This window comes from Alligator mississippiensis, chromosome 7, assembly GCF_030867095.1.
Source record: "Alligator mississippiensis isolate rAllMis1 chromosome 7, rAllMis1, whole genome shotgun sequence".
Taxonomy (NCBI): domain Eukaryota; kingdom Metazoa; phylum Chordata; order Crocodylia; family Alligatoridae; genus Alligator; species Alligator mississippiensis.
Window position 1 is genome coordinate 83,177,131 of NC_081830.1, and position 15,816 is coordinate 83,192,946.

Here is a 15,816-nt window from a genome sequence, read left to right on the forward strand (position 1 = left end):
AGGTTGTTGGAGAATTGGAGAGGGTTCATAAAAGGGACCAATTTGAGGTTTGGAAATCACGCTGTATGGTGAGAAACCTGAGGAGCTCCATCAGTTCGTCAAAGGTGAGGTTCAGACACGACTCAAGGCATACCAGAGGGGTTAGGGGCTGGGACACATGACTTATGAGGAGAGGCTGAGGAAACTCGGTGTATTTAATCTGGAGAAGAGAGGTGCTTGTACACGTGCTGCCATTAACATGCACATGTGACAAAAAAGTCATTTTGTGTAGCTTAATAGCGTCACAGTGTACACATGCAAGATGCCTGGGGGTTTTTAATGACTTTGCATTGTTGCAAACTAAACTACATCCAGATGTAGTTTAGTTTGCAATGTTGCAAATTGCAACGATGCAGCTGTCAGCTCACCCCCCAGCTGCAGAAGAGGTGGGCAGGCTCTGAAGAAAAAAAAGATTGGGGCACTTGCCACATCTGCCTTCAGCAGACATGGCAAGGGGCCCAATCCTTTTTTTTTTTTTTTTTTTAAGGCAAAGCCAGCCTGCCTCTCCCACAGCCAGGCGGAGGGGTTGGGGGGGTGGAGCTGCTGGTGTGCTGAGTGGCCCCTGATCTGCGGGAGGCCCCAGTCCTTCCCTCCATGGCAGTGGTGCCCCCTGGGGCGGCTACCTGGGTAGGCAGCTAGTGGGCTGGGTGCTGCCCCTGCTCAGAGGCAGCACCTGGCTCAATCCAACTCTTCCTTGAGCCCGCCTGCTGGAAGCCTGCTGGGGGCTGCTCCCCAGGGGGGCTCAGGGAAGAGTTGGATTAGACCAGGTGCTGCCTTGAAGCTGGGGCAGCACCCAGCCCACTAGCAGCCTGCCCTGGGGGGCATCGCCACCACAAAGAGAAGGACCAGGGCCCCTGCAGCTCATGGGGCCACTCGGCCCACTGGTAGGTCACCCCTGACCGTGGGCAGGCTACAGCTCTGACAAAAAAAAAAAAAGGGTCAGGCCCCTCACTGTAACGTGATGGAAAAATTGAAACAGTTTAGTCCTCAGGGTTTTATTCTGTGCCCCACTGTTTCAGTTTAGGGGGCACAGAATAAAACCTCAGGGACTAAAACCCCATCATGTGTACAAGCTCCCCTTGAAGACTGAGAGGGGATTTAATAGCAGCCTTCACCTACCTGAAGGGGGATTTGAAAGAGGATGGAGCTGGACTGTTCTCAGTGGGGGCAGATGACAGAACGAGGAGCAATGGGCTCAAGTTGCAGCAAGGGAAGTTTAAGTTAGATGTTAGGAAGAATTTTCTCACTAGGAGGGGAGTAAAACACTGGAGCAGGTTACCCAGAGAGGGGCTGGAATTGCCATCGTTGGAGCTTTTTAAGACCTGACTAGACAAAGCCTTGGGTGAGATGATCTAATTAGGAAAGGTCCTGCTTTGAGCAGGGGGTTGGACTAGTTGTGACCTCCGGAGGTCCTGTCCATCCCTCGTTTTCTGTAATTCTCTACCTGATGAGATGAGGTTCTCTCGCCAGCAGGTTTAACGGGATGCAATAAGCTGGAAGGGGAAGCTAGAAGAAAAATCAACCTGGAATCCAGGCCCTGTGATGGGTAACAAGCCTTTGGAGCAGGGAAGTGGTTGGGTTTTTCAGTGCCTGGATTTCAGAGCAGAACTGAGCCCCTTTCTCACACCTCTTCTCCAGCTCTGCCACAAGTTACGGGGCTTGCTGTAGGAACTGGGTGGCAGGAGGTGGAGGGATGAAATTCTTCAGCCTGTGCTATGTGCAAGCCCAGGTTTAGCCGTTCCCAGTGGCCCCTTCTGGCCTTGAATAACCTTAGAGCTCTTTCCATTGAGAGACTGCGAGGAACATAGGTTGCCATCCGCATTCGACAGGCGTTCTGCCTTCTCATGTCTCCAGTCCGGTGCCTTCCCTCACCCGGAGAGGAAGGCAAATCTGATTAGGCTGATCGGGGTCACAGTTTACCCCACCCATGTAACTTCTGAAGCAGGCCCTTTTTTCAAGCCAGGCCTTTTCTCTTTCCTCGGGAGCTGCCAACGCACCTGCCTCAGGTCACAGGCAATAGCAGCAGATGTGTAAAATGTTATCAGTGGAGCCAGATCACAGGCTGCCCGCTGGCTTCTTTGTGCTGCCCTGTGGGGGTCTCAGCATGAGCCGGACATGGTCCCTCCAGCACTTGCTGCAGCATAGCGGGTGGATTAATTAATGCCTTTGAACCCCCGATTTGAACCTGAGCTGGGCTCAGCCAAGTCCACGTGCTCTCCAACACCCCAGTGCCTGTAGCTGACTATTAGATTATGGGGGAAACATGGTGAGTGGGGTCTCCTCAGTGCCCTAGTCGATCCTCTTCTGGAAAAGGAGGTGCAGAAGGGGACTGGCATTTTTTGCCATCAGATGCTAGCAGTGTGCTCAATGCAGAAAAGGAAGGCCTCATTTATATAGACGAGTCTGTAAAAGGCAGCCAGGTGATGGGAGAGGGACAGGTAGCACTGGGAGAGCTGGAGAAGAAAAGGACTCCAGGCTCAGGCCTGCTCCGTCGCATCAGCAATCTCCTTTCAAGAGCCCTTCCTGTCCTCGGCGCTGGAAGGGCTGTGAAGTGGTGCCACGGTTTGGCTGCTGGTATGATGAACATTTTCTGCCGTGGTTCAGCTAGTTTGAAAAGGGAGATCCCCACTGCCCCACTCATCCATGAGTGTCTTTCTCCACTATTATGGGTTTGGCTACTCTGCCAAAGGGCCCCAGTCTGGTTCAGGGCCGCACTATATTCAAATTCCTGTGTACTTACACCCAAAATTGCTCCTGGTTGACGTGCCCTCTCTTTCTCACCATCTTCCTCCAGTTTCTTTAATGCAGGAATCTCTTTCCTTGCACTGTCTTTCCAGGAAGCAGGGCTGGCCGGGCTGATGTGACACGCACAAAACCCACCACGTCGGCCGCTTCGTTCCTTTTGCTCCTGCACGCTCAGCCGGAGGAGGGAGAAAACACTCTGGTTGTAATCTGGGAAGGAACGTATTGATTGTGCCTTCCCATGAGGGGGGCAGGACCAGTGCCTGGGTCCTCTCCATCCCCACTCCTCAGCCCTCTCCCCTACTGCTAATTCCCCGAATCTTCTTCAAATTCTTGACCCACTTCTGCCTCGCTGATGCTTTCAGCCCGTGCTCCTGTCCAGCCATCCCTGCTGCCCCCAAACAGCTCTTCTCCGCCCGCCGCCACTTCTCTCCTCTGTCAGATCCAGCCAGGCCCCTACCTTACCTGCCTCTCTAGTCTGGCTTGTCCTTTGTCACCTGATTTACCTCCAGGAGGTGGGTGAGGAGCTGGGAACCGGGAAGCCAGCACTGGCATCATGGCACCGGGCAAGCCCAGCCAGGTAAGAGTTACTCCAGATCCTCGATTTGCTTTGCTCTCCTGCCCCTGACCTCCGGTCTGGTACCCCTGCCCTGACCCCCCTGCACCCCTCCAGCCTGGCCTGCTCGCAGGTGTTATCCACCTGGGAGCTAGCCCCGTTTCCTAAGAGTTAAATCACGTCACTGCAGTGTGCCTCTCGTTAATTAGAAAAGTTCCCAATAGAGGAGTCTCTGATTTGCTGCCAAGGCTTCAGCTCAGTCACTCTCCAGCTATGCGCTCGGACTCCAGCGACTGGCTCGCGGGGGGCTTTTCCAAGGTGCAGCAAGGCAGGGACTGGGAGCAGGAGTCATCCCGTGCACACGTCTTGTGGGGGGGGAATAAGGTGGCCCTCCCATCCAGGCAGTCGGCCCCCTGGGGCGAGCTCCCCCCAGGACCCGCGGGACAGAAGGGGACTGAAAGGTGCTGTGAGCTCATTCATGCTTCTCGCTGGCGGAGGGCCGTTTATTGGAAAACACCTGGAATCTATTAGGCTTGGAATATGGAGTCAAGTTTTTGCTGCCTGCAGGCAGCTAAAGTATAAATAGCGGCAAAGGGTTTGTTTTGACTACTTTAAATTGTGCAGGTTTCATGCCCTGAGAATTGGGAGTTCGGAGCTGCTCTTAACGTAATAATCCTCCCTCCTCCCCAACGGTCAGGAATCTGCGCCGCGTTTGCTTCTCATTCTCATGCTTCTCTTTGTTGGACTCTTTTCCCCATTTCCCAGCTGTTTATCACGAGCCTCCCTGCTTTGCTCCTATGTCCTGAGCTCTCCAAGGAGAGGTGTCGAGCTGTTGTTGCAGGCTTGGAAGTGGAGGGAAAACTGGAAGTTTGTGGTGACAACTGGGGCACGCAGGGGCAAAAGCGATGGCCAATGCAAGGCAGGCCCAAAGGACCTGTGGGTAGTGTCCAGCACCATGGCAATCCGCATGCATCACTGCCATTTCGGTTGCTTGCCTGTGATACAGCATGGAGCTAAGTCCACTTCTAATTCCCAGTGCCATGTTGGCCCCGGTGTCCATCACCCTGATGCTGAAGACACCACGGGATGGACCTGCTCTCTAATATCACATCCATTCAGGGACATCACTGCCAGGCAGATATCAGACCTATTCCAGATGCCACAACACACTATGGCCGCACATCTAAAGGTACCGTAGCAGTCATCAGGGCAGAGATGATTTCTATTGGAAACGAGAAGTGCCAAATTCAATGCCCCCACCCCCCCTTACTAATTTGTCTTATTATTCTCTGAGATCAATACTGCAGCTCTTACATGGCTCATAGTTTATGGACGGATATAGTCTCTGCTCCAAGGAGATTGTAGTCAAAATTAGACACGCTTACAGTGAATAGAAGAGGTGAGTGAGTTTCCAAGAAGGCAGTGAGGTCTGCTGGTGCAAAAGTAACATGGGGGAACTCCCCTATGCCAGAGCTAATACTACAGCTCATGCCCATATTAATGTCACACTCAGCACTGTGTCATTGCTAATTAAGCCGAGGTGTCTCTAAGTGAGGCCTCTAGTGTCATGAAAAGCAGCTGCAAACAGAAACCACCACAAAAGCTACGGAGTCTCCTGCTTCCGAGCACCTTCTATGTTTCAACAACGTAGCCTCGAGGCTGCAAAGCTTGGGTCTGCGCCTACGTGCAGCAAGGCTGGAAGGGAATGAGTGCAACCTCTGGGCCAGCCAGCAATGGGAAAAGGTAACTGCAGGTTGTGTTGCCACCTTCCAACCCAGAACCCGTCTGGGTCTGAGACGAGTCCCTCGCTGCAGGCGGTCAGACCCGCATCTCCAGTGGACGGGGCTGCATTTTCCTTGCGCTGCTCATCATGCAGGCTGGTTCTTATCATCTCGGGCGGCTGGGTATTCGGAGCACAGCTGGCTCTAGACACACGTGTGTGTAGATGGGGCCCTGATCTCAGGGCAGCCCTGGCACTAATGTTATCTCTGGGTTGATCCTGCCCTGATCTAAAAACCCACCGCTTCAATTTAGGGAGAATTAAACCAAAGGAAACCGCCGTGGTGTGTACAAGCAGCCATCCACCTCTCAGTCAGCCCACCCCAGGGAAAGCACAGCTCTGCAAAGAGAGGACGAAGAGCTGTCACGCTTGCTTTGCTCTAACCATTGGACCGTACCCCTCACCCAGAGCCAGGAATAGACCCCACGGTTCCCCATGTCCAGTGCTCTGTTGCTGCCAAGAGAGCAGGTCCAAGCCCCTCTGGGGTTAGGAGCTCCCCAGCGGAGGGTAGCAGCAAGACCTTTTGCTTTAGCAGAAGACATCTGTGCCAGAGACCTGCAAGTCGAACCCTGCTGACAACCCATCTGGGCTCTCCGAATGATTGCGCATGATGGAATTTATTTTTCCTAGTTTTCCTTTTAATCGCTGGTTTATTTAACTCACCCGGTGAGAAAATAGCCTTAAAAAACAGGTTTTATACTTTAAAAACAACGTCCTGTGTCTATACTGGCAGGGCGCGCAACAAGGCACAGGTGTCCCGTTTGCCAGGCGCTTGTCATGCGTTGCCAACGGCTGACGTCAGTCGTGGGGTGGTCGGAGGGGCGAGGGGCATATCCTGGCACCAAAGGGCTGGAGGTAGAGCCAGGCTGTCTGGAGAACGTGGCACAACGCTTATTGCTCCTGCAAAGCATCGACGAGCTTTCCCGACCAGGAGCCCTCCTGGGGCATGCTGGCAGGGGGGGGGGAGGCATGTCACAAAGGTGGGATCAACGGATGCTGCTGTGGGATTTAAGGGTGGGACCCACCACGGCATGGGGCAGAGGGGTGCATCTACCGTCATTGTAATTCATATTGTAGCAGGCCGTGGCAACGCAAGTCAGGAACCAGGGCCGTACAGAAGATAGCCCCTGCCTCGGGGAGTTTACACAGTGAAGGGGATTGCAAGGGAGAGAGATGGCTTGCTCAGTCGGCACCTGGATTGGCACAACCTCTAGAAAGCTTGTGATGCCAGGGTCTTGGCTCAGGCAGGGGCAGGGCATTGAAAAGGGGCTCTTTGGGTTGCTCGACGGGAGGAAGGGAGACAGAAATGGATGCTGAATGGGGAAGTGCACCTCGCTCTGTCTGAATCCCAACCCCCCCCTTTCTCCCTCGCCTGCATGACTTTTGCTTTCGTTCCCTCCCCAGAGCCGAATAGAAAGCCGGAGAGAGGTGACCGAACGTCATGTCGCTGGCACCCGCCAGCCTGCTGAAAGTTTTATTACAGAGATAATAAAGTTCAGGTAGAAATTGTGCACAGCTGGCAGGAACTGGACTGCAGAGGAAGCTGCAAATAAGTTCTCCTCTTTCCCTGCTTACCCAGAATTTCCTCTGAGCAAGGAAACCTCCCTACCTCCTTGGAGAGTAATTTCCAAGAATTCATTTCTGTGCTTCATGCTTGTTTTCCCTTTTATCCAGTTAAAGACACATAATTGAATGAACCCAGCTCTGACATTAACTCTTTGTACCACGCTCAAGGCAGGCCTGTTAGGCTGGAGCCTGGAGGCAGAGGCGTGAGTGGGGAATGCCATGGGCTGGCCCCTGGTTTCCTCCATTCTTGTGCTGGGGGAGCAGGGGGACAAAAGTGGCCCTTGGTATAACTAAACGCAGCCTTGGCAGCTGAGGCTCCCCAGGATGTGGCATGCTTTGCTCGTGTCCCCATGCCAAGGACTCCTGGGAGCTCAATTTCCAGTGGGGCGTTCCCATATTTAGACCCCCCCCCGGGGCTAATTCTGCAGCTCTCTGGCCCTTCGGGCTCTTGAAGCAGTGGCAGAGGGCAAGGGCAGGGCCCGTCTTCCTGATGCCTCTCAGACTCCGGTGATTCACCTGCATGTCTGAGAACTAAAGAGCTTTGCAGACTGACCTGGCACCTCTGCTGCAGAAAGTCTCCTGGAAGCCCCGGCGGAGGATGGACCAGGCCCCCAGCTCACAACAGAGCGCAAGCCGTGCCTCCAGCTGCAGCATGATGCACGCTCCCCGCTTCACGCGCAACACACAGCGGCAGCTGCCCGCACACGGCTTGGGGCTCCGAAATGGGGCATATAGAGCAGGGCACCTCTTCCCCCTGCACCCTGCACAGTGCAAGCCCTAACGCAGTGTTAACGCCAGCCTGCATCCCCATCTTCAATCTCCTCCTGTCGGAAATTCCTCTGCACCGTGGGGCTCTAGTGCGTGCCCTGGACAGTGTCCATCTCCACCAGGAATAGCTGCTGTCCAGCAGCTCCACTTGATGGAGCGGTCTATTTTTAACCCCTTCACACATGGGGAACCCAGCAGCTGCTCTGCTCTGCTGCCTGGGGTGGGAGGGCACCCTTCTGTACAGGCCAGGGGCTCTCAGGAGCGATCACGCTTCAGCGGGGACACCTCTGCGGTGCTTGACATGAGGCTGCGTGGAGGTGGTTGATTCGCCCGTGGCCCCGGTCTGTTGATTACGCACAGCCCTGATCAATGAGCCGTGGCAGCAGCTGCACTTTGTGTTCATGGCCGTGCACAGGCAGAGGAGCAGAGAGAGGCATCTATCGGCAGATGCGGTGTATGCACTATCCATGGGCACGTGCAGGCACACATTTTGTCCAGGGCCTTCCTTTTGCTCTCTCTCTCTCTCACACACCCTCGGCATAATGGGGTGTGTGTGATCCCAGACCGTACCTCTGTTTGAGAGCCTAGATACAGTGTCTACGAATGAGAGAGGACACACACACACACACACACACACACACACACGTATGTTCAGGACCTCTCCTCTCACCCGCACACCGTGACCAGCATCTCACCTACCCCCTACACACACACAGTCTATGCTTGGGCATCTGGGGTGTCTCACTCACAGACACTGGATCTAGGCTCTCAAACAGATGTACGGTGTCTGGGACCCCCCTTCTCTCTCCCTCTCTCACACACGTGTTTAGGATCTCTTCTCTCTCACCCACGCACTGTGACCAGCATCTCAGCCACCCCTTGCACACACTCACACACACACACACTCTCACACCGCCACATCCCAGCGCGCTGCAGGGAACGGCTCCGTAGTTCTTCCCATTATCTCTGCAGTGGCCTCTCCTGCTTGCAGCCCTTTGAAAAATCATGTGGCCGAGCACGAGTGGCTGGGCCAGCATTTGGCAGGAGACACGCAGCAGACTCCGGCGCTGGGGCTGCGATGACAGTGCACATGCTCAATCTTGTCTCCTCTCACATGGAATGGATGTGACACAATTAAACCATCTCATTAGACTGTATTATTTACTTAAAAGGAAATCTTGTGCCGGACGCTGAGACCTGGCAGCTCAGACTCTCACACATCATTATGTTCTCCCTGAAGCTTTGAAGTCGGAGAGTTAGAGCAGCCCTCTTCCCCCTTGGAGGCTCCTGCCTGCCTGGATGGAGACAATGGAAGGAGCGTTTAGAGAAAGGCTTGATGTGCAATGTAGCCCGTGTCTATTCTTAGCCCAAGTCCTTAACCTAGAGAACTTTTCCCAACACTGTCGTCACACAAGAGCCAGGCGTGGGCTGGTGGGTGGCAGGCCCAGCGTGTCACTTGCTGGGGTTTTGTGACTGGTTTCCAGAGCAGCAGGGACCACGCTGGAGACACAGGCCCTTTGCTTGCTGAGGGCATGGGTCGGAGTTTGCAACGCCCAGCTAGAGCCCTAAGCAAGCTGTGCACAATACCAACACCTGATTAGCCATGATTCAGCCCCTCTCCCCCTTACTGAGCAAGTATTATTGCTTCTTTGACCCCCAAGTGAAACTCTGGAGTCTTGTTGGTTGTTCCACTTTGGAAGAGACATCGGTGGTGGAGTCGGGGTGGAGGGGGTGGTCTTTCCTGCAGCATTTCCCCAGCCCTGTGTATCTCCCCCCGCTATAATGAAGTCGGGCACTCTTGCACCCACACCGCATCAGCTGCTGCATCCTTTGCTGCTGCCTGTCTGTCCATTCCCCCTGCTGCTGATCTGCCCCCCATTCCCCTCACTGCTGGCAGTCGGTGACAGGGGCAATTGGTGGCAGCTGCTGAAGTAGGGGGAGGCAAGAGCACCTGAAGTTGGGGGCACGGCAGCGATTCACCCACGCACAACCTTTCATGTCTCCCAGGGGGGTTGCACCCCACGGTTCGGGGAAGCAGTGCACGCAATCCCACTTCTCTCGGCACGGCAGGAATGAAGCAGCAGAAACGGCAGCGCTGCTCTCGGCTCCGAGCCCCTCTCCAGTCAGCCCTTGGCTCGCTCGCTGTCTCTGCTCTCCTCAGAGCTCGGCTCCTCGTGCTTGTTCCGACTGTCCTTGCCTTTTCCTGCCCCTCATTCTCCTCTAGTCTTTTCTGCCTGTCTCAGAGGTAGGACCCTTTCTCCACCACGTGCATCTCACAGGCGCGCAGCCCCTGACAACAAGTCCCAGCCAGGCCCTTCAACTCTCACGTGCCTTGCATGTGCCTTTTGCTTGGACAGCATCACATTCTGCCTTTGAGATGGAGACTTGAGCTAGCTAGCTCTATAAAGGGGCTTAACCAGGTTTTGCAGATGAAGAGCAGGGGTTTCCCCCAACCCAGAGCAATCAGATGCTCTGAGTGCCGACCCAACAGGGCTTTCCTGGACCAAACGGCACCAGTTGGTTTTGGACACTATGGGCCCTTCCTGGCAAGCAGCCCCTTCCCATTTGCATCAGGGAACTGAAGGGGCACAGACCATTGCCTCCCCCAAGCCAAGGGGCAGGGGCACAAACCACATACTGGGCTGCACAGGGCAAACCCAGCCCTTTGATCCCCAGGCAGTTGGAAGCCGGCATTGATGCCAAAGCACGGGGGAAAAGGCACTTGATGAGGAGTGTGGGTGACCAGCGGGCAAGTCCTCAGGGCTTCCAGGAACAGTGACATGCCTTGCTAATTAAAAGCACCAGCTCCATGGTCAGTGCAGCAAGCATTCAAGAACCTGGGGCTCCTCTGAGGAGCTGCCCGGAGCTCAGGTGTTCGGAGCTTGCAGAACAATTATGCTGATTCATACTGCCAGGTGGATCTTGTTAGCTCAAACCAGGATATTGCAAAGATTGGCCACTTTCTCGGCTATTCCCTGTGGCTGGGGGGAGAGAGGTTGTAGGAGTAGCTATGTGTATGAAGGCAGCAGAGCCTGGTATGTGCTTTTTGCTGGTGATGTTTTGTGTTTTCAGTGAGGCTGAGTGGTGGGAAGAGGGCAGGTGAGGTTGGATGCTTGTGCACTGTCCAGAGCCTGCCCTTGGCACAGTAAATCCTACCAGCCTCATTGGATGTGCTTGATACTACTGCTGCCCTTCTTTCTGCAGCCCTACCTACTAGGGCAGGTGTGTGCAAGACCGGCCTTGCATTGTTCTCCTGTTTGGCCTGGCACGCGGGTCGTCTTCCAAGGCTGGAGCAGAGCTTGGTGTGTGCTTTACTGCCTGTTGCAACTTGGGCCCAGCTTGTCCAAAAGCTTGCTTAAAGATATCCAAACCACACAGTTGATCTGGAGCCTGCATAAATCCTTGCCCCTCAGATTTTCTGGACCGTCATGCCTATAACATCATTCCGGTGCTCCCTGGACAATGCTTCTTTGCTCTGGTCTTTGCCCTGCCCAGCCATTCCCCATAAGCTCCTGTGCAAGCATAAGCAGTTGGCTGATGGAGCAGGCTTATACCCAGAGGAGGCCCCTGGCGGGGGGGTCTACATTTCTAGCTAGCCCCCTAGCAGGTACTCTGGAGGTTCCTGCCACTTGCTGCAGATGCTGTTGGTGATTACATACATGACCATGGCACCGCAGCCTTGATTGATTGGGGTCCCCTTTGTAGTATGCTGGGGCAGATTAGGGCCTCTGAATAGCTTCCAGCTCCCATCAGCGGGAAATGAATCAAAGAGTGAGGGGAAACTGAGGCACAGTGGGGAGGGCACTCGCCCAGAGTCACGGAGCAGAGCCAAGATGCCGCTCAAGGTTTCTCTCCTCTTCTGGGCTTTCTGCAAGCACGGCTGGGATCTCTGGGTGACACGCTGTACTATGCACGGCAGATCCAGCAGGTTCTCTGGATGAACTCCCCCGGCCACAAAGATCGCCACCAGGTTTTCTGAAACGACTCCCAACCTGATGGAGCATTCTCATCATGTCTCGGGTTTCCGCCAGCCACTGATTCTCAGCTGTTGCTGCTGCCAAATGTTTGGGGAGAGGAGCCAAGTCAGGCAGTGGGGAGATAAATCTAGAGTCTCTTTGGCTGCTCTGGGACTTTGCTCTTGATTAATGGGACTCAGCGTTTCTTCTTGTATTGTGCTTCTTCCTGAGTGCTGGGGTCTGGGTTTGCAGCCCTGATGCTGCGCTGCTTTTAATTGTATGCCTTGGATGTGGTTTCAGCATTGGGAAGGTGTGTGTGTTTGGACTGGTGCTTGCGAATGTAGGGGTAGGTGTTAATGATTAATCAATGTGCAGTCGAGTCTATGGCTGTATGGTGCCATTGCACTCCCTTTTAATTGAAAAAGCAAGCGTTTTTCTTGTAGGATGCTGTTAGCTTTGCTCGCAAGGTGCCTTTATTTCAAGATTTAACAAATAAAGCTTAGGCTCCAATTAGTCTAGTAAAAATAAATGCAAAGGCAGTTGGGGGGCAAGATCCTAACAGTTCAAACTGTGGGGAAGTAAGTTATTTTTCATTTAGCCCCAGAGTGCCTAAACTTCCCACAAGCTTTATACAATACCAAATACAGTGGCTACCCAGTAGGAAACCCAGGGGGAGGTGATGCACGCACACAGATGTGAATGGCTTTACCCTTCCTATATTCTGGCAGAAATCTTTGCACATGAGAATCAATGATATGTGTTCCCTAAGTAGCCTTAACTCCTCCCAAAATGGTTACCCAGAAACCTAGTAGTTAAAAACCATTTTAAAAGACTTGGCTTCCAGCATTAAAGCACTGATACATCCACAGTAACCAAGTGGTTTGTATCAGGCTATAAAACCTACCCTTCAAGGTGCATTACACAAGTGTTTTCTAACAGCCAAATGTTAATGTTTTAACTATTAAATTACAGCAAGAACCCTATTTTGTATTTAACCATGATCCCTCTACATAACCAAGACACATCTTCCTACAGAACTTCCTGTATTATGCCAAGTGTGTAATTTCTAAAATAACACATTGTGCTTGCATTAATTATTGTACTTATATAAGTGACTTCCTGAACCATATCATAGTTCTTAGACACATTTTTGAACAACTGTAATACAGTGCCAGGAAAAAAAGAAAAAAGAAGGGTTAGAGCTAAGATTGTTATTGGAAGGTTTTACTTTGGTTTTTGTAAGTCTGGATTTGCGCTAGAAAATATATGAACTGTAAGGGAATTTGCGTCTTTGTGTGGATTATATTCACTTCTCGTTCCCATGCTTAAATGGTTGGGGGGGGGAGGGGAAGGGGGTTAAATTCTCTTGGAAATAGTCATTGCATTTTTTTCTGATGTTTGTATAACTTCCTCTTGTCACCTTGAGCTGAAGTTAATTATGCTTTTCTCTAGGAGTGTCCTTGATATATATATATATTTTTTTTTAAAGGCATATTAAATGAGGCTACAGGAGGTCGGCACGAACTCCAGCAGGTGGAACATCTTGCTCGGATGGTTCCAGCTTTTCATCTGGGCCACCTTGCTCTTCCCCTCCTCAGATGCTGCCTGGTGTCTCTTGTGTGATGCCTCTCAGCAGACCCTGGGGCAGAGCTGGCCTTGGGGATGGGCACCGTGATCTGGGGGGTGCCAAACACACGCGCACATGATGTGAGCATGGGCTGTCCACACACTGCTGTCCCCCCCAACCCTGCCCCACCCCAGGAAGGAGCAGCGGTGCCCAGCCCAGCCTGCCTACCAACCCCAACCACTGTTCAGGAGAAGCTGAGCTGGGCACATACAAGTGGGTTGGCATTTGCTCCAGTCTGTCTGCCTTGCTCCTGCAAGGTCATGAGAGTGGTGATGGGAGGCATCCCTGGGGTGCCTTACCGCATGATGTTCACGTGTGGAGTGTGTAGAGCTGCTCTTGGGAGAACCTAGAACAAGGTTGCAGATGCACCCTGAGGTGCACAGAAACTAGGATAGAGCTTAGGAGCTTGTGTGGCCCAGACCTTGGAGTGAGGCAGATCCAGGGTCCTGGATGCTTCTAGCTGGCAAAGACGGTAGGAGGGAGGAATGAGTCCTGCTCTGCTCTTGATCTCTCTAGTGCATAGCTTCCCAGCCCAGGCACTGCCCAAAATGGGTGTGCTGATGACTTAGGTGCATGACAGCCTGCTCCTCTCTCCCTTCCAGCTGGCAGGCAGTGAGGCAAAACAAAACTGAGGCACAGAGGTCATTTTGCTTTCCAGCTGCCATAATCCAGGCATGTGCGAAAGCGGAGCGTGGAGCGACGCTGCTCCCTAGAAGCACTCCATGGGCCAGACCTGCTAGCGGTCTGTGCTCCACAGTGGCCTATAAAGCTCTCTGAATGAGCCAGCTGGAAGGGATATGGAGCGGGACCATCCCCCCTCTGCTACATGCATACTGTCTCCTAGAGATGCTCCTTCAAACTCTGCTCTCCTGGAGGAAAGCTTGAAAGCGGAGCTTTCCTCTCCCCTGAAGGACCTGCTGCTATCTGGCCATTCCCTACTTCCCTGGCCTGTGTGGGGTACCACTGCTGCCACCCTGCAGTAGCAGCCACAGCTGGAGATGCAAAAGGTACCTCCTTCCTCTCCCTGCTCAGCACAATTCATGGCTCGGTACTCAGGCGCCATGCTGCTACAGACACCTGGGCCTTGCTGTGTGCTGCTGTGCAGCGTTTGGCTCGATCACGTGCTGCGCACGCTGTGGTTCGCTGGATGACCTCTTCGGGGCTGGAAGCAGGGTGAGGTGAGGACGCCTGGTGGGGTTACAGGAGTGTGTCCAGGAGCCGGGTTGGGCGGGTGCATGCATGCAGAGGATGAGCAGCTCTTGAAACCTCAGGCAAGCTGTTTTAACCATTCGTCCTTTCCTACTAAATCACTCCTATTTTATTGCTCTCCTCTGGACGCTTTCTTGGAACGAGGGCCCAGAGCTGAGCTGGGGCAGGGAGGAGACTTCCCCAGAGCATCACAAAAGCAGACCACCCCCTCCCTGCTTTTCACTGATGTCTCTCGGTGGGTTTTGCCTCCTGGAACTGCCGGAGAAGTTTTTTGGCTGTCGTGCTGCATCTGAACGGGTTGATTCACTACCCTCTTCCCAGGTCTCACCCTTCTAGGCAATGTGCAAGTATCGGGGGCTCCCCCTCACCCCCTTCCAGCTTCATTTGTCCCAGTTCACAATTCACTTTTGTTCCTTCTTGCCAATATTTCTACCTTCCCTCAGCCCCTCTGCACTCTCCTCTCTTCGCTGGTATCTGTAACACCTCTCCATTTAATGTCCTCTGAACATTTAATTAATGTGCTGGTTGTTCTCTCGCTTTAGATAATTAATTGAAGGTGTTAGATAAAACCAGGCCTAATGTAGATTCTTGTAGCTCTGAGCAGTCGCTTCCAGCTCAATTTATTATTGTTACCTTTTGTTTATGATCCTTCAGCTGGTTTTCAGTCCATGTGACAAGGCTCATATCCAAACCAATTTGAATTAATTTTTCAAGTGAGATGTCATGAGACAGAATTGCTGCTAAAGGCTTTGCTAGAAATCAAGGCTTATTATGATCTATTCTACTCCAGGCTCTCAATCTACTAATTCTGTTCCCTTAAATGTGGTCAGGTTTTATCCAGCATGATTAGTTTGCTATAAACCAAGAGCTTGTGTGGGTGAGGAGCAGTCGGCATTGGAGGGGTACCAGCGGCCATAACATGTTAAGCGATGGTTTGATTAGATCTTGCAAGGCTTCGGGCTGGCTGGATTGTGCATGGGGAACGCCACAGAAACGCAGGCAGGGTGCCGCACACGAGGTGTTTGAGGTTCAATAGGAGGCTTCCTTTTTTCCCTCCTGGGTCAGACATTTCCCGACTGCTAACCACGGGTCGGGCACAGCGATGTCAGGATAGTTTTTCAGAGGTGTGGAAGCCGTGCCCTGCCTGTGTGTGGCTAATGTTATAGCAAGAGGTAACCTTTGCACTGGTCTCCTGCATGGATTGAACCCTTCTGCCTCCCCAAATTCCCATTCCTGTTCAAAGCAAAACCTTCAGTGCCTACTTTAAATGCCTATATGACTTCTATGCAGCTGCTGGGCTCCTCCCCAGAGGTGGTTGCATTTCCATTCTAGGTGAGAGACCTTGGGGATTAGCCTTGATCTGTAAGGCGCTTTTGGATGTGCGCGTGTATAAAAATAAGAGCATCATTGCTGTGTCTTTGGCTGGCTGCTGAGTCAGGCAAGAAAGTGCCTTGTGTGCGTCGTAGACAGCTGGCATGGCGGGCTTGTGCCTTGCCTTCTGCTGACTTGGAGACTTTTTCTGCCCAGCGCAGTGAGGTGGAGGAAGGGTTGACAGGCACATGTGCTGGATCCC